General features: G+C 41.9%; 2 pseudogenes; one reads left to right on the top strand and one right to left on the bottom strand.

Annotated features, from left to right (window-relative positions):
• Window positions 1-2,486: 2,486 nt before the first annotated feature.
• On the bottom strand, window positions 2,487-6,501 carry LOC138093533 (hsc70-interacting protein pseudogene; annotated as a pseudogene).
• Window positions 6,502-6,926: 425 nt separating this feature from the next.
• LOC138093532 (eukaryotic translation initiation factor 1 pseudogene) lies at window positions 6,927-12,567 on the top strand (annotated as a pseudogene).
• The last annotated feature ends 10,286 nt before the right edge of the window (window positions 12,568-22,853 follow it).

The raw sequence follows: 22,853 nt of genomic DNA, 5'->3' as shown, positions 1-22,853 counted from the left end.
TTTGACATAAATGTGACCTAGAGTATTTGAACAAGTGACACGCTGTAGAGTGGCTCCTTTGGGTTGAGTGGGCAGGAAAAGCTCCTCTAAGCAGGTGACATTTCAGCTGAGACCAGAATGACAAGAAAGAACCAGTTACACTAAGATCTGAAGAACATTCCAGGCAGAAGACAAACTAGTACAGAGCCCTGGAGGCAGGGATAAAATCCCTGTGTTCACAGGGCTGAAAGGAGGCCGGCGTGGCTGGAGTGCAGCACCCGAGGGGGAGAGCGGTATAAGATAAAGCAGGAAAGCCGTGGGCCAGATCACCTGGCAAGACCTGGCCAACCTGGTGGCCTGTGAGAGTGTCCTGGGGAGCTTTAAAAATGCTGGGATCCCTCCTCCAGAGATTCTGATTAACCTGATCTGGGGTGGGGCCCAAGCGACAGAAGTTAACAGAGGCCTCTGTGCAGCCAGGGTTGAGGATTGGTGATATCTGGGTTTCACAAGCCATGGTAGGGAGTTTGTATTTTCTTCTAAAGTGGAATGGGAAGTCACTAAGGAGTATTTAGCAGAAGAGAGATGGGATTTGAGTAATTTATTTAAAAGATCCCTCCAGATGCTACATGGAGAATGGACTATAGAGGATCAAGAGAGGAAGCAGGCGATTATTGTCTTTTTGTGGACATATGCTTTCATTTCTCCTGGGTAAGTATTGGAGTTGCTGGAAACAACCCAAATGTCTATCAAAAGGTGAATGGATAAATAAACTGTGATGTGTCCATACAATAAAATACCACTCAGCAATAAAAACAAAGAACTACTGCAATAGCATGGATGGAGCTCAAAACCATTCTACTGAGCAAACTCAGGCAGACGCGAAACGGTATATACTATACTAATCCTCTTATGAGGTTTAGGAAAAGGTAAAACTAATCTGTGGTGATAGCAATCAGAAGAGGCTGCCTCTAGGGGCTGGAGACTATGGGAAGCAGTTTAGTAGAGAATTTATTAGGGTAATGGAAATGTGTATTTTGATTACATGAGTATACATATTTATCAAAACTCCTTTGAATTGTGCATTTAGGATCTGTGCATTTCATATAACATGGATTTTATACCAATTCAAAAAATGAAAAAGAACTACTACACACCTTCTAGAATGACTTTTAAAAAATGCCAGGTGCTGGAGAGGATAAAGAACAACTGGGACTCCCAGATGTTACCGGTGGGAGTGCAAAATGGAAATTAGTTAAGTAGTTTCTGATAAAATTAAACAGGTACTTACCATACAATTCACCAATCTCACATGTAGATGTTTACCAAGAGAAATGAACTGTGTTACAAAAAGACCTGTATGTGAATGTTTATAGACAAAAGCAACACGAGTTGTCGTTCGGAGGCTCTTTGCAGTGTTCTGGTGAAACATGACGGCATAGTCTAGGCTAAGGAGATGTAGATGAAAGATAGGAGATGGAATGGAGGCAGGCTATGGGGATGAAGAAAAGTCAGCAAGTTCAGGATATGTTCTGGAGGTAGAATCTGTGGGAACCCCATTGCTGATTCTGTGAGAAGGATAGAGGAATCAAGAGTGACTTAGGTTTTTGGTATAAGCATCTCGGTGGTTGATGGTGTCACTGATGGAGCTGTTGAAGACTGGGATGAGTAGCCTAGGGGAGAGGAAAATCAAAAGCTCTTCTAAACCATGTTAAGTCTGAGATGTTTATTAGACTTCGCAGATATTTTAGTAGTGGGCTGCTAGAAAATATGCTTCCATCTTTTATTGCTAAAATATACACTTTCAGGACTTCCCTGTTGGTCCAGTGGTTAAGACTCTGTGCTTCCACTGTAGGGGTGTGTATTCAATCCCTGCTTGGGGAACTAAGATCCTGCAAATTGCGTGCTGTGCTCAGTTGCTCAGTCATGTCTGATTCTTTGCAACCCAATGGACTGTAGCCCACCAGGCTCCTCTATCCATGGAATTTTCCAGGCAAGAATACTGGAGTGGGTTGCCATTTCCTTCTCTAGGAGAGCTTCCTGACCCAGGGATTGAACCTGCATCTTTACCATGGTGATGCTTGCTGGTGCAAGCTGTGTAGTGGAGTCAAAAAGAAGCTTTCAGTCTGGTCAAGTGGAGAATGCTGTGATGGTAGGTGGCAGTAGAATGTAGTTCCTTGAAGTTGTGATAGAGTCAGTAACAGACTTGTAAGAAGGGGAATTAGATATATTTTAATGTTTCTCTATCATTGTGGGCCCAACACATAGAAAAGACAGGAAAAAAACTTCAGGATGAAGTGAAACAATAAATAGTTTTAATCCCAGCCAGTGATACAATCACTGGACTGGAGGTTTATGAGAGCCAATCAGGCTTGAAAATTAGATAATGATTTGGATTTAGGGATATGGGCTAATATGGCCATTCCCTGTAAATTATCTACTGCTATATAACAAATTACCCCCAAATTTAAATTAGCAAGAATATAAATGTTTATTATCTTACACAGTGTTTATGGATCAGGAATTTGGGACCAGCTTAGCGGGTTTTGTTTTTCAGCAGAAGGACTCACAACTTTTGGGCTGCTCTGATATTTCAACATATTGAAGTTCTGGATCACATCCTAGAAGGCCGTCATAACTTCTGAAACCTGCATTGTCTGTAAGAACCTCTGGATCACTAGTAATTTCATTGAGCCCAAGCATTCCTGCCATTCCAGGCATACCCCATCCCATTCCAGGCATTCTTCCAGGAAAATTAGCAGGTGTTGCCCATGGAAAGCCACCTGAAAAATAGCTATATTGAGCTCCTGTTTGTCTTCTGATTTCTCCTTCCTTCTGGAGTCTTTTCTGTTCCTCCCAAGCCTTCTTAACCCTTTCCATTTTTTCTTTGAGCCTTTCGTCTTCATGGTCTCACTCAGACTTTCTCTGTTGTTCAGCAGTTTTCTGGGCCCTTGGTTGAACTTCTTTCAGCATTACACTAATATCTTCATTGTTTACAGTCAAGGGCAGGACCATGGACTTTTTCTACCCAGTGGCCCAGAGGTACGTGTGCTTTTCCTGCCCACTTGTAAAGCTGAGCTGAATCAGGATTTATTTCAGTATCTCTGTCAAAGTTTCAGATGGTAGCAATTGACTTCTGTAATTTGATGAAGACTCTGGCTCTCTTCAGAGAAGGCAATGGCACCCCATTCCAGTACTCTTGCCTGGAAAATGCCATGGACAGAGGAGCCCAGAAGGCTGTAGTCCACGGGGTTGTGAAGAGTCGGACACGACTAAGCAACTTCACTTTCACTTTTCACTTTCATGAGTTGGAGAAGGAAATGGCAACCCACTCCAGTGTTCTTGCCTGGAGAATCCCAGGGATGGGGGAGCCTGGTGGGCTGCTGTCTATGGGGTCTTGGCATACAGAGAAGATTCAGCTTGATGGCAGCTGTGAACAAGTCAATGGCTTTCTGTAGCTCACCATCCTTTAGGGCTGCAATGGCAACCACATTTTTATCATTTGCCTGATCCATCATCCCCTGTTATCTCAACATTTTCATCTCCCATTCCTTGGCAGGCATCAGTGTTTGATTCAATAATACTTTACATTTTTATTATAGATCACTTTAGTTCAGTTCCTCAGTCATGTCCAACTCTTTGTGACCCCAAAGACTACAGCACGTCAGGCTTCCCTATCCATCACCAACTCCTGGAGCTTGCTCAAACTCCTGTCCATTGAGTCAGTGATACCATCCAACCATCTCATCCTCTCTCATCCCCTTCTCTTCCTGCCTTCAGTCTTTCCCAGCACCAGGGTCCTTTCCAATGAGTCAGTTCTTTGCATCTGGTGGCCACGGTATTGGAGTTTCAGCTTCAACATCAGTTCTTCCAATGAATATTCAGGACTTATTTCCTTTAGGATGGACTGGATCCTAGGTTGGATCTCATTGCAGTCCACAGTACTCTCAAGGGTCTTCTCGAACGCCACAGTTCCAAAGCATCAATTCTTCAGCACTCAGCTTTCTTTATAGTCTAACTCTCACATCCATACGTGACTACTGGAAAAACCATAGCTTTGACTAGATGGACCTTTGCTGGCAAAGTAATGTCTCTGCTTTTTAATATGCTGTCTAGATTGGTCATAGATTTTCTTGCAAGGAGCAAGCATCTTTTAATTTCATGGCTGCAGTCACCATCTGTAGTGATTTTGGAGCCCCCCAAAATAAAGTCTGTCACTGTTTCCATTGTTTCCCCATCTATTTGCCAGGAAGTGATGGGACTGGATGCCATGATCTTAGTTTTTTGAATGTTGAGTTTTAAGCCAGCCTTTTTATTCTCCTCTTTCACTTTCATCAAGAGGTTCTTCAGTTCCTCTTCACTTTCTGCCATAAGGGTGGTGTCATCTGCATATTTGAAGTTATTGATATTTCTCCTGGCAATCTTGATTCTAGTTTCTGCTTCATCCAGTCTGGCATTTTGCATGATATACTCTGCATATAAGTTAAATAAGCAGGGTGATAGTATACAGCCTTGATGTAATCCTTTTGCAATTTGGAACCAGTCTGTTGTTCCATTTCCAGTTCTAACTTTTGCTTCTTGACCTGCATGCAGATTTCTCATGAGGCAGGTAAGGTAGTCTAGCATTCCCATCTCTTGAAGAATTTTCCACTTTGTTATGATCTACACAGTCAAAGGCTTTGGTGTAATCAGTGAAGCAGAAGTTGATGTTTCTCTGGAATTCTCTTGCTTTTTCAATGATCTAGCAGATGTTGGCTAGTTGATCTCTGGTTCCTCTGCCTTTTCTAAATCCAGCTTGTACATCTGGAAGTTCATGGTTCACATACTGTTGAAGTCTAGCTTGGAGAATTTTGAGCATTACTTTGCTAGTGTGTGAGATGAGTGCAGTTGTGTGGTAGTTTGAACATTCTTTAGCATTGCCCTTCTTTGGGATTGGAATGAAAAGTGACCTTTTCCAGTCCTGTGGCCACTGCTGAGTTTTCCAAATTTGCTGGCATATTGAGTGCAGCACTTTCACAGCATCATCTTTTAGGATTTGAAATAACTCAACTGGAATTCTATCACCTCCATAGCTTTGTTCATAGTGATGCTTCCCAAGGCCCACTTGACTTTGCATTCCAGGATGTCTGGCTCTAGGTGAGTGATCATACCATTGTGGTTATCTGGGTCACAAAGATCATTTTTGTATAGTTCTTCTGTGTATTTTTGCCACCTCTTTTTTATCTCTTCTGCTTCTGTTAGGTCCAAACCATTTCTGTCCTTTATTGTGCCCATTTTTGCATGAAATATTCCCTTGTATCTCTAATTTTCTTGAAGAGATCTCTAGTCTTTCCCATTCTATTGTTTTCCTCTATTTCTTGCCATTGATCACTGAGTAAGGCTTTCTTATCTCTCTCCTTGCTATTCTTTGGAACTCTGCATTTAAATGGGTATATCTTTCCTTTTCTCCTTTGTCTTTAGCTTCTCTTCTTTTCTCAGCTATTTGTAGGGCCTCCTCAGACAACCATTTAGCCTTTTTGCATTTCATTTTCTTGGGGATGGTCTTGATCACTGCCTCCTCTACAATGTTACAAACCTCTGTTCATAGTTCTTCAGGCACTCTGTCTAAGGGATCTAATCCCTTGAATCTATTTGTCACTTCCACTGTATAATTGTTGGGGATTTGATTTAGATCGTACCTGAATGGTCTAGTAGTTTTCCCTGCTGCTGCTGCTGCTAAGTCGCTTCAGTCATGTCTGACTCTGTGTGACCCCAGAGACTGCAGCCCACCAGGCTCCCCTGTCCCTGGGATTCTCCAGGCAAGAACACTGGAGTGGGTTGCCATTTCCTTCTCCAATGCATGAAAGTGAAAAGTGAAAGTGAAGTCGCTCAGTCATGCCTGACCCTTAGCAACCCCATGGACTGGAGCCCACCAGGCTCCTACTTTCTTCAATTTAAGTCTGAATTTGGCAATAAGGAGTTCATGATCTGAGCCACAGTCACCTGCTGGTCTTGTTTTTGCTGACTGTATAGAGTTTCTCCATCTTTGGCTGTGAAGAATATAGTCAATCTGATTTCTGTATTGACCATCTGGTGATGTCCATGTGTAGAGTCTTCTCTTGTGTTGTTAGAACAGGGTGTTACTTACCTCACTTGATATGCACTTCTTTGGTGGCTCAGACCATAAGGGATCTGCCTGCGGTTCAGGAGATGCGGGTTCAATCCTTGGATTGGGAAGATCCCCTGGAGAAGGGAATGGCTACCCACTCCAGTATTCTTGTCTGGAAAATCCCGTGGACAGAGGAGCCTGGCGGGCTGTAGTTGGATACCACAGAGCAGCTAGCACTTTCCTTCACTTGAAAGTTTGTCTGTCTTTATGTTTTCCTCTGCCTTCTCAGTATCTGGCTTTTCTTCCTTGGTATGTTCTTCTGACTTAGTTTTATGAGTAGCAAGTGGTATTTTACCCCCACGACCCTCCACCCACTCCCTCAGTAAGTACATTTCTTCAGTGTGCAGGACACTGGAATCTTGCTTACACATTTTCATGATGGTTCAAAGCTCTCTCACTTTGAGGATTCCTTGGTCCAGCAAGGCTGAGGCTGAGACCAGGTTCCACACCAGGACCACACAGTAGGGTGAGACTGCTCAGTTTTGAGTCTGGATATCTCCTCATGTCGCAGTCAATATGCTCGGCGGGACTACAGTTATTTGAAGGCTTCACTGGGGCTAGAGTAGCTGCTTCCCAGATTCATGAACATGGCAATTTAATTCTAGCTATTGTAGGAGGACTCAGTTCCTCACCACATAGACCTCTCCCTGGGCTGCATGAGTAGCTGGCTTCCTCCACAATAAACAATCCAGCGGTGTGCAAGGTAGAAGAAGCAATGTCTTTTATGACCTAGCTTCAGAAGTCATTCTCCATCATTTCCACAATAGCCTATTGATTACAGGTCAGGCCCATTCAGAGCAGAATGTCTACACAGGGGAGTAACGAGCGGGAGGATAGCATCATTGGAGGCCGTTTTGGAGGCTGGTATCAAGTCCCTTTTCAGGTTTTGTAGTTTATGATATATTAAGTGTATAAAGGGACTCTTCTTTGTGGTGCTATATGAGAAAAATTCCCCTAGATATTTATGGCTTCAGACCTTATATGCAATTCAACTAGCTTTAGAATATCGTCAAAAGAATTTGAGAAGATAAACATATTTTTAAGCAATAAGAGTTTTTTAAAACATTGGGAAAGCTTACAATTAAATATAGAAATGTACTAAAAATCAAACACATAATATTAGTATTTTTGTGTAAAGGATTCTGTATATTTAGTATTTTATGTTTTTATAATGTTTAGAAGATCTAATAGAATAATAACACACTTTATGTGTAATGCTTATTTAAAAGGTGTAACTAAGTAATTGATTTTGCATTTGTGATTTTAAGTGGAAATGTTTCAAATGTAAATGCAACATTAGACATTTAAAAGAACTTAAAATTAACATATTTATAAGATTAATTTATTAGATATATGTAAATTACTTAAGTACTCGGAAAGTGTTTTTTGGTTTCAGTTGAATTTTTTGGTCATTCAACAGAAGAACTTAATATATATATTTATATATATTAATATTTATAAAGTTATAAAATTTTTAAATAGATTAATTAATGACCATTTAATGTGACCAACCATTAATCAAAAGTCCCTTTAGAAGGGATTGTTTAAATTTAACTATATCTATAAAACTTTATAAATCTATATACGTGTGTGTGTGTGAAGTCGCTCAGTTGTATCCAACTTTTTGTGACCCTGTGGACTATAGCCCGCCAGGCTCCTCTGTCCATGGGATTCTCCAGGCAAGAATACTGGAGTGGGTTGCCATTTCCTCCTCCAGGGGATCTTTTCAACCCAGGGATTGAACCCAGGTCTGCTGCATTACAGGCAGACGCTTTATCCTCTGAGCCACCAGTATAAGCTAACTTAAATATCTCCTTGGATTTTGATTTTGTCAAGGCAAGCATTAATTTTTCAACACCAAAGTAACTTTCGAATACTTTTCTTTGGATGCACTAAAGTTAACCTTGAGTAAATAGATTCACTTGGATGGCAGGTGGGGAAGCAGGGGAAGAGAGATTTTGACTGATGAGTCAATCCTGCCTGGAGAAGCATGGGCCTGACTAGTGCTCTGGCCTGATGACTGAGCTGGTCCACAGATAAGAACTCTTCTCTGCCTGGGCCCGAGGGTGGGGAGCAGGGCAAGGAGCCAGATCTCTGCCGGTGTTGTCTGTTCCCCCTCCCACCTCCTTGATCTCACATGCTCCATGCATGTAATAAATGCCACACTAGCCTTAATTCCAAGTCACAGCATGATTCTTTCTTTCTCTAAAAGAGCTGAGCGCATGGCATACTGGTCTTTATTAACTTGCTCTTTGATTGTCCAAGGGACTTCTAACTGACCTGCAGGACTAATTGTGTCTGTATTAAGCAATGAGTACAGTTAAAAAAAAGAACATCAGCAAGTCCTAGACATAAAAGCTGCAAGTTCACCACATTGTCATAATATGACTTATAAAACAAAAATATAGCCAAACATTGATTAGTATGGGTTATAGCACAGACTCACATTTAGCTTTTGGTTGTAATGTTGAAGTATTAAATTTACTGTAACTGATCTTATGCCTGAACCTCCTACCCAGCTGGGTGGTGGACAGGAGTGCTCTTAAATTTTCCATTAGCTGTATTTTTGTGTCTTCCATCAAAATTCAACTCCGAGTTCATGCTCTTGCCTGAGATGGCATCTGGATGCCTGAGAAGAGCCTTGGAAGTGCCAAGTGCCAGAGTAAGGGCTGCTGTCTGACAGAGGATGGCCTGCTCTTCAGAGTGGCACCTGTCTAGTGCCTGGCCCTGCTGGCCTTCCCACCAGTTTTAGCATCCACTACTGCTGACTAAGGAGTCCCCACAACCTCTCAATCCCAACTTCTCCCAGAGGCCTGCTCTCCCCTCCGCACCACCCAGCTCCCGCCCTGCTCTGCCCTTCAGCAGTGCAGGGCACACTCCCCACTCCTATCCTGCTTTGAGAGTTCGTGGTCTAGTGGCCAAGATTAACATATGTTATGGAAAAGGTGACATTTAAGCCAGAGTTTGAAAGGGGTGTGCAGTTTCAGCAAGCAGAGATAAAGAATCAAAAATGACTTCCAGAAAAAGAGAAGCATGAATATCAAAGGACACAAATGGTTCCTTTTTCCTTCCCCCTCCTAATTGTATTTCTATAAAAATCATCTTCTTGGTACCGTGTGATCACATGGTTTCTGTAAGAATCATCTTCTGACCATATAATATTAGTTGGTGAATGTTGGTGGAATTCTTACTCAACGGGCCAATCAGTTCTTCCTTGGGAATTTTGAACTGAAACTAAGCAAAAAAGTAGTCACTTTCTCTTGGTTAACAGAAGTTAAGTTTTGGAGCTCTCAATGACTATGACCTTGAGAAGAGAAGGAAAAGAGGAAAAGAGAAAGGAAGAGTAAGAAAAAGAAATGGAGGGCATACAGAGGGGAAAACATCACAGACCGAAAATCCTGGTGACCGCTGTGTCTCTGATTTTGGACATTCCTGAGGTTCAGCTGCATTTCTGTTCTTGGGATCCTTGAGATACAGTAATACCTTTCTGATAAATTTCTTTTCCCTTAGGCTAAATTGAGTTTTTTGGATGTTGTTTGTTGTTGTTGTTGTCTTTGGTTTTGTGGGTTTTTTTGACAGTTCTCCTAGTGAATTGTGTTAGTTTCCTATTGCTGCCATAGAATTATCAAAACCCGGTGGCTTAAAACAATAGTTTATTCTCTCACAGTTCTGGAAGGTACAAGTCCACAGCCAAGGTGTCCGCAGTGACATGCTGCTGCTGAAGAGTCTGGAAAAGATCACTCCCTGACTCTTTCTAGCTTCTGGCGGGTACTGGCGAGCCTGGGCATTCCCTAGCTTCTGGCGGGCACTGGCGAACCTGAGCATTCCCTGGCTTCTGGCGGGCACTGGTGAGCCTGGGCCTTCCCTGGCTTCTGGTGGGCGCTGGCGAGCCTGGGCCTTCCTTGGCTTTTGGCGGGCGCTGGCGAGCCTGGGCATTTCCTGGCTCGTAGCTGCATCACCCTCATTTCTGCCTCCATCTTCACGTGGCCGTCTTCCTTCTGTATGTCTCTCTGTGTCTTTATGTGTCCTTCACATTAGGACATCAGTCGTTTGATTTAGAGCCCCCACTATCCAGCAAGATCTCATCTAAACTAATTACATCTGCAAAGGTCACACTCTGATTGTCCAGGTGGACATGAATTTGAGGGCATGCTATTCAACTAAGTACACCATTCAACACGCAAAGGCACTGGGGCTACAAGTTCAGGTCCTGTTTCAAGCCAGGTGCTTGAGGAGGTGAAATGCTCTGCTGAGGATGCTGAGGTTTGCCCTCTACCCACAGAGGAGGCGCTGAGTGCTTGTATGCAGGAGAGTATCATGGCCAGAGTTTCTTGGAGGATTGCTTTGGTCACAGTGTGCTAAATAAACTGGGGCCGGGAGGGCTAAGGAGGAAAGAACACCAGTTTTAATATTGGATAATTCAAGTGATAGGAAATACCATCTCGAGTCAGGATAGATGGTATGGGAAGAGGAAGAAGGAACAAGTGGGAGACATATTGCAAATTCAAAGTGAACTAGTTGCTGTTCAGTTGCTCAGTCATGTCCAACTCTGTAACTCCACAAACTGCAGCATGCCAGGCTTCCCTGTCCTTCACAATCTCCTGGAGTTTGCTCAACTCATGTCCATTGAAATGATGATGTCGTCCAACTATCTCATCCTCTGTTGCCCCCTTTTCTTCCTGCCCTTAATCTACCAACATCAGGGTCTTTTCAATGAGTCGGCTCTTTGCATCAGGTGGCCGAAGGATTGGAGCTTCAGTATCAGTCCTTCCAATGAATATTCAGGGTTGATTTCCTTTAGGATTGACTGGTTAGATCTGCTTGCTGTCCAAAGGACTCTCAAGAGCCCTTCTGTAGCACCACAGCTCAAAATCATCAATTCTTCGGTGCTCAGCCTTCTTTATGGTCCAACTCTCACATCCATACTTGACTACTGGAAAAATCGTAGCTTTGACTATACGGACCTTTGTCAGCAAAGTAATGTCTCTGCTTTTTAATATGTCATCTAAGTTTGTCACAGTTTTTCTTCCAAGGAGAAAGCGTCTTTAAATTTTATGGCTGCAGTCACTATTTGCAGTGATTTTGGAGCCCAAGAAAATAACTTAAAGTTAACCAGACTCGGCAGTTAATATGTTGTGAGTGGGAGGAAGCAAGTAAAGAAAGGGAAGCATCTAGGTGACTGTACAATATGGGTGGTCCCTGAGCGTGGCTGAGTGGTTGCCAAGTGAGAGATAGTATTACCCGGAGGTCTGGGATTAAAGGGAAACGCAAGGCTTGAGGATCCCACAGGGTAGACCCCAGAGACTTTATGAGTGGTCAGGGAGTTGGAAGTAGGCTTTTTCAGTTGGGATTACTTCCATGAAAAGCATCCCATGTTTGTATAAGAGGATTCCGTGGCATAGTCCTTACCTGCTTTTGCTTTTGTGTTTTCAAATACTCTTTACCTACATCAGGGTCTTTGTCTGGACAGTGTATTTTTTAATTTTAATATATGTTGCCAGTTTACTTTCCTAAAAGGCTGTAACAATTCACTTTTCTACTGGCACTGTATGAGAGTCCCCTTTCCTCCTTATTCCCACGATTGGTAGGTATTTCACTCTTTAATTTTTGCTATCTGAAATTATGACTTCTTTTAATGGCTGTAAAACATTCCACCTTATCAACATACCATAAAATGCTTAAATATTTTCCTATTTTTGGACATTACATTGTTTCCCTTCTTTGCTATAATTAATAATAACCCAGAAATGGGCATTTTTACATAAATCTCTGTCTATCCAATGATACTTATAATGGCTGTTATAATTTGAAAGAATATAACATAGATATAGTTTCCCCAGGCTCTTGCTTTGTTGTTTTTCTTCCTGTGTGCCTTTCTTTCATTTCACTGGTAATATTTTAGGTGGACAGAGGAGGGTATAAGAAAGGGAAAGAGTTAAAACAAATAGATTTTCCCAGTCACTGAGGCACCACCAAGGACTCAGCAGCCTCCCCCTCGGGTGCCCTGGCTTCCCCACGCTCTGCCCCCGCTGCCCGCCTTCTCCCACCACTGCCTTCTGCTGGCCGTTTCCACCGAGGAAAAGGAATCGTATCGTAGGTCTGCTATCCAGAACCTCAACTCGTTTGACCCCTTTGTTGATGCAAGTGAGGGTGATGATCTGCATCCTGTTGGCACTGAGGATTATATCCATAGAAGAGTTCAACAGAGAAACGGCAGGAAGACCCTTACTACTATCCAAGGGGTCGCTGATGATTACGATTAAAAAAACAAACAACTAGTGAAGGCATTTAAGAAGAAATTTGCCTGCAATGGTACTGGAATTGAGCATCCAGAATATGGAGAAGTAGTTCAGCTACAGGGTGACCAGCGCAAGAACATATGCCAGTTCCTGGTAGAGACTGGACTGACTAAGGACGACCAGCTGAAGGTTCACGGGTTTTAAGGGCTTTTGGCTCACTGAAGCTTAAGTGAGGATTTCCTTGTAATGAGTAGAATTTCCCTTCTGTCCTTTGTCACAAGTTTAAAAACCTCACAGCTTGTATAATGTAACCATTTGGGGTCTGCTGTTAACTTGGACTAGTGTAACTCCTTCATGCAATAAACTGAAAAGAGCCATAAAAAATAGATTTTTAATTTTCTATTAATTCTATTTCTGTCTGTCATTACTAAAGTGATCTGGAATTGCTCTTAAGCCATTAAAAAAAAAAATATATATATATATATGGCTGTGCCAGTTTTAGCTGTGCCACGAGGGATATTCAGTCTCTGCACATGGGATCTTTTTTGGTTGAGGCATGTGAACTTCTTAATTGTGGCCTAAGGAACCTACTTCCCTGACCAGGGATCAAAACCAGGTCCCCTGCACTGGGAGCATGGACTGGTAGCCACTGGACCACCAGGGAGGTCCCTGAGCCATTATTAATTCTTTAATTTTACCTTGTCCATACATGAAGTTTCTCATTTAATGGAGGGAAGAACAAGTGCATCCTAGTATCCTAGCACTGTCTGTAACCTACAAAACCAGCTTAACTATTTTCTTAGACATTGAAATTCTGAAAAGCATCAAACCTTTCTTGCCATGATGATGAAAAAAAAGATGAGATTTAAATCTTTATACCATGAATGGTATATGTTATAATTGTTGTTTAGTTGCTCAGTCGTGTCTGACTCTGCAGCCCCAGGGACTTTAGCCTGCCAGGCCCCTCTGTTTATGGAATTTTTTCAGGCAAGAATACTAGAGTGGGTTGCCATTTCCTTCTCCAGGGGATCTTCCCAACTGAGGGATCGAACCCGCATCTCTTGCATTGCAGGCAGATTCTTTATCACTGAGCCAACAGGGAAGCCCATATGTCATATGACTGGAAAAATAAACATCTTTTTCTATATTCCTCTTCCCTTAAACTTTAGCTATTAAAGTCAGAATGCTTCGATTGCAGAATTCTCACTTGGGCAAGGTTTTTATGTAACATTATTCATATTCTTGGCCTTGGATGCCAATTAAGTCTCTCAAGTCTAAAACCCCTTTGTTTGCTTTTTAAAGAAATCTGCCCACCTTACAGGCCTACAAGTTAGCTCACCAGCTTGCTCCCTACCCCCCTTTCCTCCCCAGAGGACTTTGCTTCTGTTGGTTTCCTGCCAGCTCTTACTTTCAAATTGAAATAGTTCAGTTTCTCTGTTTCTAGAACATAGAATTCATTACTCCTGGATTTTTGCCAACAATGTCCCTCTCATGTTTTTAAAACTAAGATGAATGTTACAGAGTGACCTAGTGGGCTCGACCCATGATTAGAAGTCAGTCAATGATATATGAGATGTCTACATGGATGCTCTATTCTGGGCAGTGGAGCTGCTAGGGGAACAGGCCTCTGGTAGGGTGGGAGGGCATCGAGGGCAAAGCCTTGGGGCTGGAGTGGAGAAATATGTGTGAGAGATTAGGTAAGATCTGGCTGATGTGAGGCAAGACTCAAATTCTTCCCCTGCCCTCAGGGTCCTGGTGAGTCTCTACCATAGAAAGGGCATAGTCATTAATTCTTCTTGGCCATTTAGATGGAAAACAGAAAGCCAGGTGACAGAGAATATTTATAAAGGGCTCTAGGAAGAACCACTCCTTTTTTCCTTTTTTTAAAATTTTCAATGCTCCTTTTCTCTTGCTACCCCTGCAACCCTGCTTAGCCTTTTGTTTGTACTGGTACTGAAAAGGTGAGCCTTCCTGCAGCTGAGCAGAAATCATAGGAACTTATACATCTGCATAACCTTAGGCCACATGAATTTTTCATTCCTGTGGCTCTGTTGAATGACATTGGGAGATTTCTCTACCTTTTAGGCTACTTTCTAGGAATATGTTAGTGTTTAAATTCTTTTCTGATTGCCTTTTTTTTTTTTAAATTAAACTTCCCATTTTGAGATAATTGCAGATTCATGTACAGTTGTAAGAAATACTGCTGGGACATCTTATGTACCCTTTACCCAGTATCCCACAATAGTGACATTTTATAAATACTAGAGTACAAAATTACTGTAGGAGACATTCATGTACAAAATGATTGGCATTGATACAGTCAAGTTATATAAGGTTTTCATCATCAGAAGAATCCCTCATGTTGCCCTTTGATAGTCACACAGGCTTCCCTCCTTCCCTGACCCCCTCATTATCACTTGGTAATCACTAATCTGTTCTCTGTTCTTATATTTTGTCATTTCAAGAATGATATGTGAATTGAATCATACAGTGAATAACTTTTTTGTATTGGCTTTTTAAACTCAGTATAAATTCTTGAAGATTCGTGTATGTATCAATAGTTTTTTCTTTTTTTAACTGCTGAGTAATATTTCATGGTATGGATGTACTACAGTTTGTTTACTATTCACTCATTGAAAGACATCTGGGTTGTTTCCAGTTCTTGGCTACTATGAGTAAAGCTGCTATGAACATTTGTGTACAGGCTTTCATGTGAACATAAGTTTTCATCTCTCTAGGCTAAATGCCCAAGAGTGCAATTGCTGGGCCTTGTGGTAGTTGCATGTTAGTCTTAAAAGAAACTGCCAAACAGTTTTCAGGAGTGGCTGGACCATTTTACATTCCCACAAGCAATGTATGAGCAATTTAGTTTCTCCACATCCTTGCCAGCATTTGGTGTTGCCACTATTTTTTTTTTTTTAATTTTAGCCATTTTGATAGTAGTGTAGTAATACCTCATTGTGGTTTAAATCTGCATTATTTTCCTGATGGCTGATTATATTGAGCATCTTTTCAAATGCTTATTTGCCATCTGTATATCCTCTTTGGGAAATGTGTTCATGGTTTTAGCCCATTTCCTAATTGAATTAATTTTTTTCAAATTGTTGAGTTTTAAGTGTTCTCCATATATTCTAGATACTAGTTCTTTGTTGAATATGTGGTTTGCAAATATTTTCCTCAGCCTATAGCTTGATATTTCATTCTCTTAACAGGGACTTTTGGAGAGAAAAAATTCAATTTTGAGAGACCCATATCTACCAGTTTTTCCTTATATGGATTCTGCTGTTGGTGTCAAGTGTAAGAACTCTTTGTCTAGCCCTAGATCCCAAAGATTTTTCCTATATTTTTTTCTCAAAGTTTTATAATTTTACATTTAAGTCTGTGACACATATTTTAATACGTAACTTTTTACGTCTCTACTGTCTGAAATAAGTCTTAGCGTGTGGAATCCTTTTTGCTCTCATTTTCTTTCTCAATCTAGGGAGTGCCAACTGACTCACGTCCCTGATACTAAATCACAGTACAGTTTCTGACTGGGTACTTGATTCTGAATTTGTAATGAGTTAGTTGAGTCATATACTTAAAAGCATGAACTCTGGAGGCAGACTGCTTGGGTTCAAGCAGTTCCTGGCGCCACCTCTCAGAAGCTTTATGATCTTTGGCAAATTCGTTAATCCCCCTGAATGTCAGTTTTTCACATCACTTAGATCTGGATCTGGATGAAAATAATAATTCCTACTTCTCAGGTTGTTGTGAGAAGAAAATGAGATATTAGGTGTGAAATGCTCAGTGCGGTGCCTGGCGCGTGCACAGAAAACATCCAATAATCGTCTCTTTCCCTCTTTCCTGCTCCCTGTGCAGATTCTCCTAGCACCTTCCCCACCGTCTCCGTTTCTCTCTTTCTACTTCTTTTGTTCTTAATTATTCTACTTCATTTATGAAACCTGCTTAACCTATTTCAGCATTGTATAGATACCTAGCTTCAAGTTATTGTGGTATTTATATATGTGGTCAGGTTACCTTTATTGCTTCTATAGGTATTATGTGTGCGTGCTCAGTTGTGTCCAACCCTTTGCGACCCTATGGACTGAAGCCCACCAGGCTCCTTTGTCCATGGGATTTTCCTGGCAAGAATACTGGAGTGGGTTGCCATTTCCTCCTCCAGAGGATCTTCCTGACTCGGGGATTGAACCCATGTGTCCTGCATTTCAGGAGGATTCTTTTACTGCTGAGCCACCAGGGAAAGCCCATGGAGCTTTCCAAATACACGTCTCTTTGAGAGCATACTCCTCGCCCTCCACAGAGTCTAGCTGTATGCTGAATAATCGGCAAATACTCAGCAAGTCCCCTGGAGAAGGAAATGGCAACCCACTCCAGTACTCTTGCCTGGAAAACCCCGTGGACAGAGGACCCTGGTGGGCTACAGTCCATGGAGTTGCTAAGTCGGCACTACTGACTGAATGACTTCACTTTCGCTTTTCGCTTTCATGCATTGGAGAAGGAAATGGCAACCCACGCCAGTATTCTTGCCTGGAGAGTCCCAGGGACGGAGGAGCCTGATGTGCTGCTGTCTATGGGGTTGCACAGAGTTGAACACGACTGAAGCAACTTAGCAGCAGCAGCAGCAAATCCCCAATCATTGACAATGGTGAATCTAAATTACAACCTGTTTCATTGAAAGCAATTTGGCACAATGAATCTGAAGCCTTAAAACTTTTGATCTAGTAATTTACTTCTTCAAAATCTATCCCAAGAATGGTAAGGTAGGTAAACAAAAATTTATGCATAGAAATATTTACAGCCTTATTTGTAAAAGTATGGATTCAGAAAAGCATAAATGTGCAACATTTAAGAATCAGAAATCATTCAAATTTCATGTATATGGTGAATATTATACTGTCAATTAAACTTCATTTTCCTAATCATGGATTATAGAACCATAAGGATATAAGGATATTCACTGAAGTACTCTTTTTATTAGTAAAAGCACAGAAATAACATAAACCTCCAACTATATGGATAAACTAAGTAAAATATTGTCAGAAAATAGAAATATTGTATGACCTCATTTGTCTAAACTGCATGTCTATTAAGATACGCACACACAAATATACAAAAGGCAGTAAAAACATACATCAAAATTTTAGTGGTCATTATCTTTGAGTAATAGCTTTTTGGTGATTTTAATTTTAATTTTGTTTTCTCTGAAACATAATATTTAATACTTTCAGCATTAGAAAATAAGAATGAACATTATCTGTTTTTTAAAATGGTGCTTTGGAGGCTATTTAATTACACAAATATATTGATCATTCATCCATTGCATTAAAAACATTTATTAACTGCCTACCAGCTGTTAGGCCCAGTACTAGAAACATAATGGAGAGAATAATTGACAAAGTCATTGAATCACAGATAGTTTAGTGAGGGGTACAAAAAATGACAAAACAGTGAGAGAAGCAATAATATTGTGATAATACTGAGTGTCATGGAACCTTAGAAAAAGGTGGGGCTTAGGGAGGTAAGATAAGTCTCTTTGGTAGAACTTGAGTGAATTAGAGCCAGAAGTGGTATAGATAGGGAAGAATGTTCCAAGTTTAGGGCTAAGATTTTCAAAGGTTCTGAATGGATACTACTGAAGAAACATGACAAGCTATGGAAGCGGGGGAGGGTTTGGAAGGAGAACTAGCAAAAGTAGGTAGTTATGTTGATGACACATTCTATCCTTAAGAATAAACAAAGAAAAAAGAGGCAATTAATGGAGTTAATGAGAATGCTGTGATCATATTTTTGCTCTAAAAGATCACCCTTACTATTGAATAGAGAATGAATTAGAAGAGGACAGGACTGCAGACAGGTGGTGGTTTAAGTCACTGAGATGATGGTAGTGGCTTTAGGGATGGAGAGAGAGACCTGACATAGATGTGGTCTGGTAATAGACTGGATTAGTGGTGGTGATGGTGGAGGAGATGTCAAGGAAAAGCAAGAGCCAAGGATGATGTCCTGACTCCCAGTTTGGGCAGCTGTGGATGGTGGCACCACTAATTGAGATCTGGGACAGATGAGGAATCACGAAGTGGGAGGGAAAATGAGTTCATTTTGGGGGTACACCAAGTCTGAATCACCTGTGGGGAGTCCAGTACCTGGGGTGTTCAGAAAAGTTGTTGAAGATACAAATACACATGTATGTTTTGGGGGGCAGTCATGAGGGCAGGTGAGAACACTAAGAGATACCTGTAGAATGAGAATAGAATGGGACTTCGGAGAGACCCTAAGGAAAACCAACGTTTAGGAGACTGAAAGTGAGAAAGCAAATTAACTCAAAGCTGGTGTGGGACAGAAATTTTTTGTGTGATGTAATTTACAACCCCTTCTGGGAAGCAATTAGCATTCCTGATAAAGTGCGTGAACAGTTTTCTGACAGACTTTAATAAGACTGAGAACTCCTTCTGGGAAGCTAGGGTTACCCATCCAGCTGATTGACTAGCCTAATAATCTTTAACCAGATGTTCTTTTTTTTTCTTTTTGTATCCATTCTAAACATGGTTGGTGAATCATTCCTTTTTTCTTATAAAATGTCTCAACCAAAATGACTCCTTCAGTTGAATTTTTTGAAAGCTTCTCATTTACTCAAAAACAGTTTGTCTGAGGCATTGCTTTAACCAAAGAGAAAGAGGAGCCTCAGAAAGCGAATTAAGAGGGCAGAGAGATAGGAGAGAAACCAGAAGACTGTTGACATTATGGAAGCCAGGTTGATCTTAGGCGGCCTCGACCTGCAACAGCTTGGAGCCTGGCTTGGGTTCTCAACCAGAGATTGAGGCTAGGTCACGGCTGTGAAAGTACCAGATCCTAGCCACTGGACCAGTGGTCAGTGACATGGACTCTGGCCCTTCGGCTTTCCAGAAAAGAATTCTCACAAAGATGGAAAGTAGTGAAACAAGTAAACTATTTATTAAGAGGAGGAAAAAAGACAGTACTTGTGACGGATGCACAGCTAGACTCAGGGAGAGAGAGTTGCTGAATCTCATCCTCATGACAGTTTGACTCACTTTTATGGGGCATTTCTTCCAGGTTTCCTTTGGCCAATCATTTTGACTTGTCTGGTTCACAGTCCCTATTTAGTGTATTTCAGGATCCTTCCACGTGTACACAGGCCACTCTTAGCCAGGATGGATTTTACCGAAAAGGGTAGAACATCCCTTGACATAACTACACTTTGGCCTCTAAGGAGCCTTTCTGCACATGTGTGGGCTGGTATTCTGGTCTTGAAGTTTTGATCTACAGGGAATAAATCTTAAATTGCTTTACCCTGGGTGTGTGCGGTGGGGTGGGGGTGGGGTGTGTTCATCTACCTCCTGCCTCAAGGTGAAAGTATTTCATGAAACGGCACAAAGGAACAAGTTGTGGTGACCCAAGGATGAAAGAGCAGATAAAACCAAGGAGGGTCTTGGAATGCAGGAACAGAAAAACCAGACCCTTATCGTCCTTCCCTCCCCCACGTTGTAACTATTAACAGATTTCAGGTCCTCCTGAGCAGTAGAACCTGTCTCACCTCCTACCCCACATAGGGAGAAGGTATTTGCCTTACCCAGTATCCGTGCCTCATCCAATCAGCAAATGACCCACAAGACCCCCATCCCACTCCTTGTACCCTGGGTATAAAAGTGGACCAAGGACCCCTGTTCAACGTCGGTTCTCCCTTGAGCTGGCCCACTGTTCTAACAGCGTCTCCCACTCTAATAAACTTTATTTCCCTCTCATTCTGTCTCATGTCTGGAAATTCTTTTCCAACTCATGCATGGATCACAACACAAGTGTCAAATTGAAGTGGAAGATCAAGTGAAATATGGATGAGAAATTGCTCCTGATTTTAGCAGTAAGAATGTCAATGGTGATCTTCTTTCAAAAAGTGTGACTGTAAAAGGGAAGACAGAAATAAAAGAGACTAAGGGAGATTTGAGTTTGTTTGTTTTTAGTGGGAGACAGAAATTTATTTGAATGTGTTACGGAAGGAATTAGGAGCCAGAGCAGTAGGAAATACCTGAGAGAGCAGGGCTAATCTCGAGTTAGGAGATCAGGAAAGGTGAGCTGGTCTCAGGGTTCTGAGAAGGGAGGGAAGGGCATGTGCATCCTACGGTGGTAGAAAAAGGGGAGGGTGAGCCTGTAGGGAAGACCTTCTGTAAGTTTGGTGTTAGAAGGTTAGAGGATTTCCTCTTCAGCAGTTGCTGTTACATGTGTGATGTAGGTTAGGAGCTCTGCTGAAGATGCCTAGGTAAGTGGCAGGATGGCAGTGTGAGGACCGGGAGAAAGCTCTGAGAAAGATCCCAGTGAGAGCAGGAGAGTGAACTGTCTGGGGAAATAGTGATTTCAGGACACGGTGGAAGTGGTAGAACACCTTCGAAACAGCCAGCCCAGGTCTGTGATTTTCTCCTGTGGTACTCTGAAATCCTGATTCAGGCATGAGGACAATTAACCTGGACAGTTACTGGTGACTCCCTTGCTTGGAACCTAGGCTCTGTTTTGTTCTTACTTTATAAACACTTCCAGTTGATCTCATCCACTCCCATGACCTCAGTTAACCTCTCTACGCTGATAAATCCTAAACCAATACTCACAACCCAGTCTTCTTCTAGAACAGCTGACTCTTGATCCCACTGGCCTTGTGGGCATCTTCAGTTGTCTGCCTCCTCAAGCTGAACTAGTGCATTTTCTTTCCTTAGGAATTTCCTTCTTTTCCTTTGTCCCGGAGGCAGGGGTTTGTCATTTTCCCCATGAACCCTGCTCAGTGTTTAATGAACATCTGGTGGGATTTCAAATGTAGGAGTCCACTCAATTCTCTAAGCCAGAGACTTAGGAGACATCTTTTACTCCAGCTTCTTCACCTCTGACATCCAACCTATCACACACAGATGAGCCTCATGGCAGAAAAAAACCCAGTAAATTATCAAACAGTTACAACACAGAAACTGAAGGGTTGGCTTTACCTCCTCTTTGCTTCATTAACATTGGAACTAAACCTGTGTGGGGGTGCCTCCCTCCCAGCTTCCTCCCCCCACCCCCTCCCACACACACACCCGGTGGCCTTAGAGAAAACGGGAGCCAGTTTTTCATTTGCTAATGATTTGGGCTCAGGTTATAATGGACCATTAAGGTGTTTGTGGAAGAAAAGAGGAAAATGGAGCTTTCCGCTGGAGGAATAGAGACTGGAGTGGATTCCAGGCCCCTCCTCCCTTGCCTACTTGTCTCCCTTGCACGATCCACGGCTGTCATTCAAGCCTCCATCTCCCACCTGGTAACTGCAGAAGCCTCCTAACTAGCCTCCCTACCTTGTGTCTCACCTCTACCCCATCCTTTTGCCACACAGAAGCCAGGGGCTTTATTTAAGAAGCAAAAAATAAACCTCCAAATCAAGAAAACCACTAGACCCCCCCCATCTCCACCGCACCCCCAATCTGGTTAACACCTGTAATCTTTTAGGTTTATGATTCCTCCACACCCTGTAGTTAATTGTCATCACCCCTTTGTATTTTTAACTGCCCTAAGGGCAAAGAATTAGAGAAGGAAATGGCAGTCCACTCAGTGTTCTTGCCTGGAGAATCCCATGGACAAGCCTGGTGGGCTACTGTCCATGGGGTCACAAGAGTCCAACAGGACTAAGCTACTTACTACACCACCACCACCAGGGACAGAGAATAGACCTGCTTAGCTATTTACTTGCAGCCTTGTTTCCCATGCCTCGTCATGTACCTCAAACATGGTGGATGAAAGTAAAATCTACTCAGGTGGTTGCTAAAGCCGAATCAGAATTAGTTGAAAGCCTAGTTAAAACACAGTTGGCTGGATCTCCCTTTCTGATTCAATAGGTCTGGGGTGAGGATGGAAGTAATGGATCTCTGACAGGTTCTCAGGAGCAGTTGTTGCTGCTGGTTGGAGATCACATTTTGAGTTATCACCGTTCTGCATCTAATTAGAGAGGACTGGAGGGGTAGATTGGAGTGACTTTTTAGATAAGAAGAAAGGTCCATGGGAAACAAAATTTGGAAGTCATAGAGGCAGTGGCTAAAAGAGATATTTGAATTTGATATTAAAATTGGCAAAACTTTCCAATAGTTGACAAGTTTGAGGGAGTAACTATGAGAATATATGCTTGAAGTGGCCTGTAGATGAAGTTATGGTATGCAGGCTGGCCAAGACCTGAAAAAAAAAATTAGTTTAAAAGGTAAAATACTGAAAAGATAAAAATGAAAGAAGTGAAAAGAAACATTGTAAAATGAAATATGTGACATCATTCAAATATGTGACATTATTAAAAATGCCTAGAAAAAAAACCTGAAAAGTATATGGCAGTGTTTATAATCGTTACCCATATAGATGCCATATATCATCTTCCTTTGCCTTTCTAAAATTTGAAAATTCTCTCCATCATGTTTTCCATTCATGATTGAGAAAAGCTCCTATTTTGAACCTCTGCAGTCTTGGACATTTCCATC

Source organism: Capricornis sumatraensis, chromosome 17, assembly GCF_032405125.1.
Source record: "Capricornis sumatraensis isolate serow.1 chromosome 17, serow.2, whole genome shotgun sequence".
NCBI classification, from domain to species: Eukaryota; Metazoa; Chordata; class Mammalia; order Artiodactyla; family Bovidae; genus Capricornis; species Capricornis sumatraensis.
Note: the sequence above shows the minus strand (reverse complement) of the source record. Positions and strands in the feature narration are given on the sequence as shown.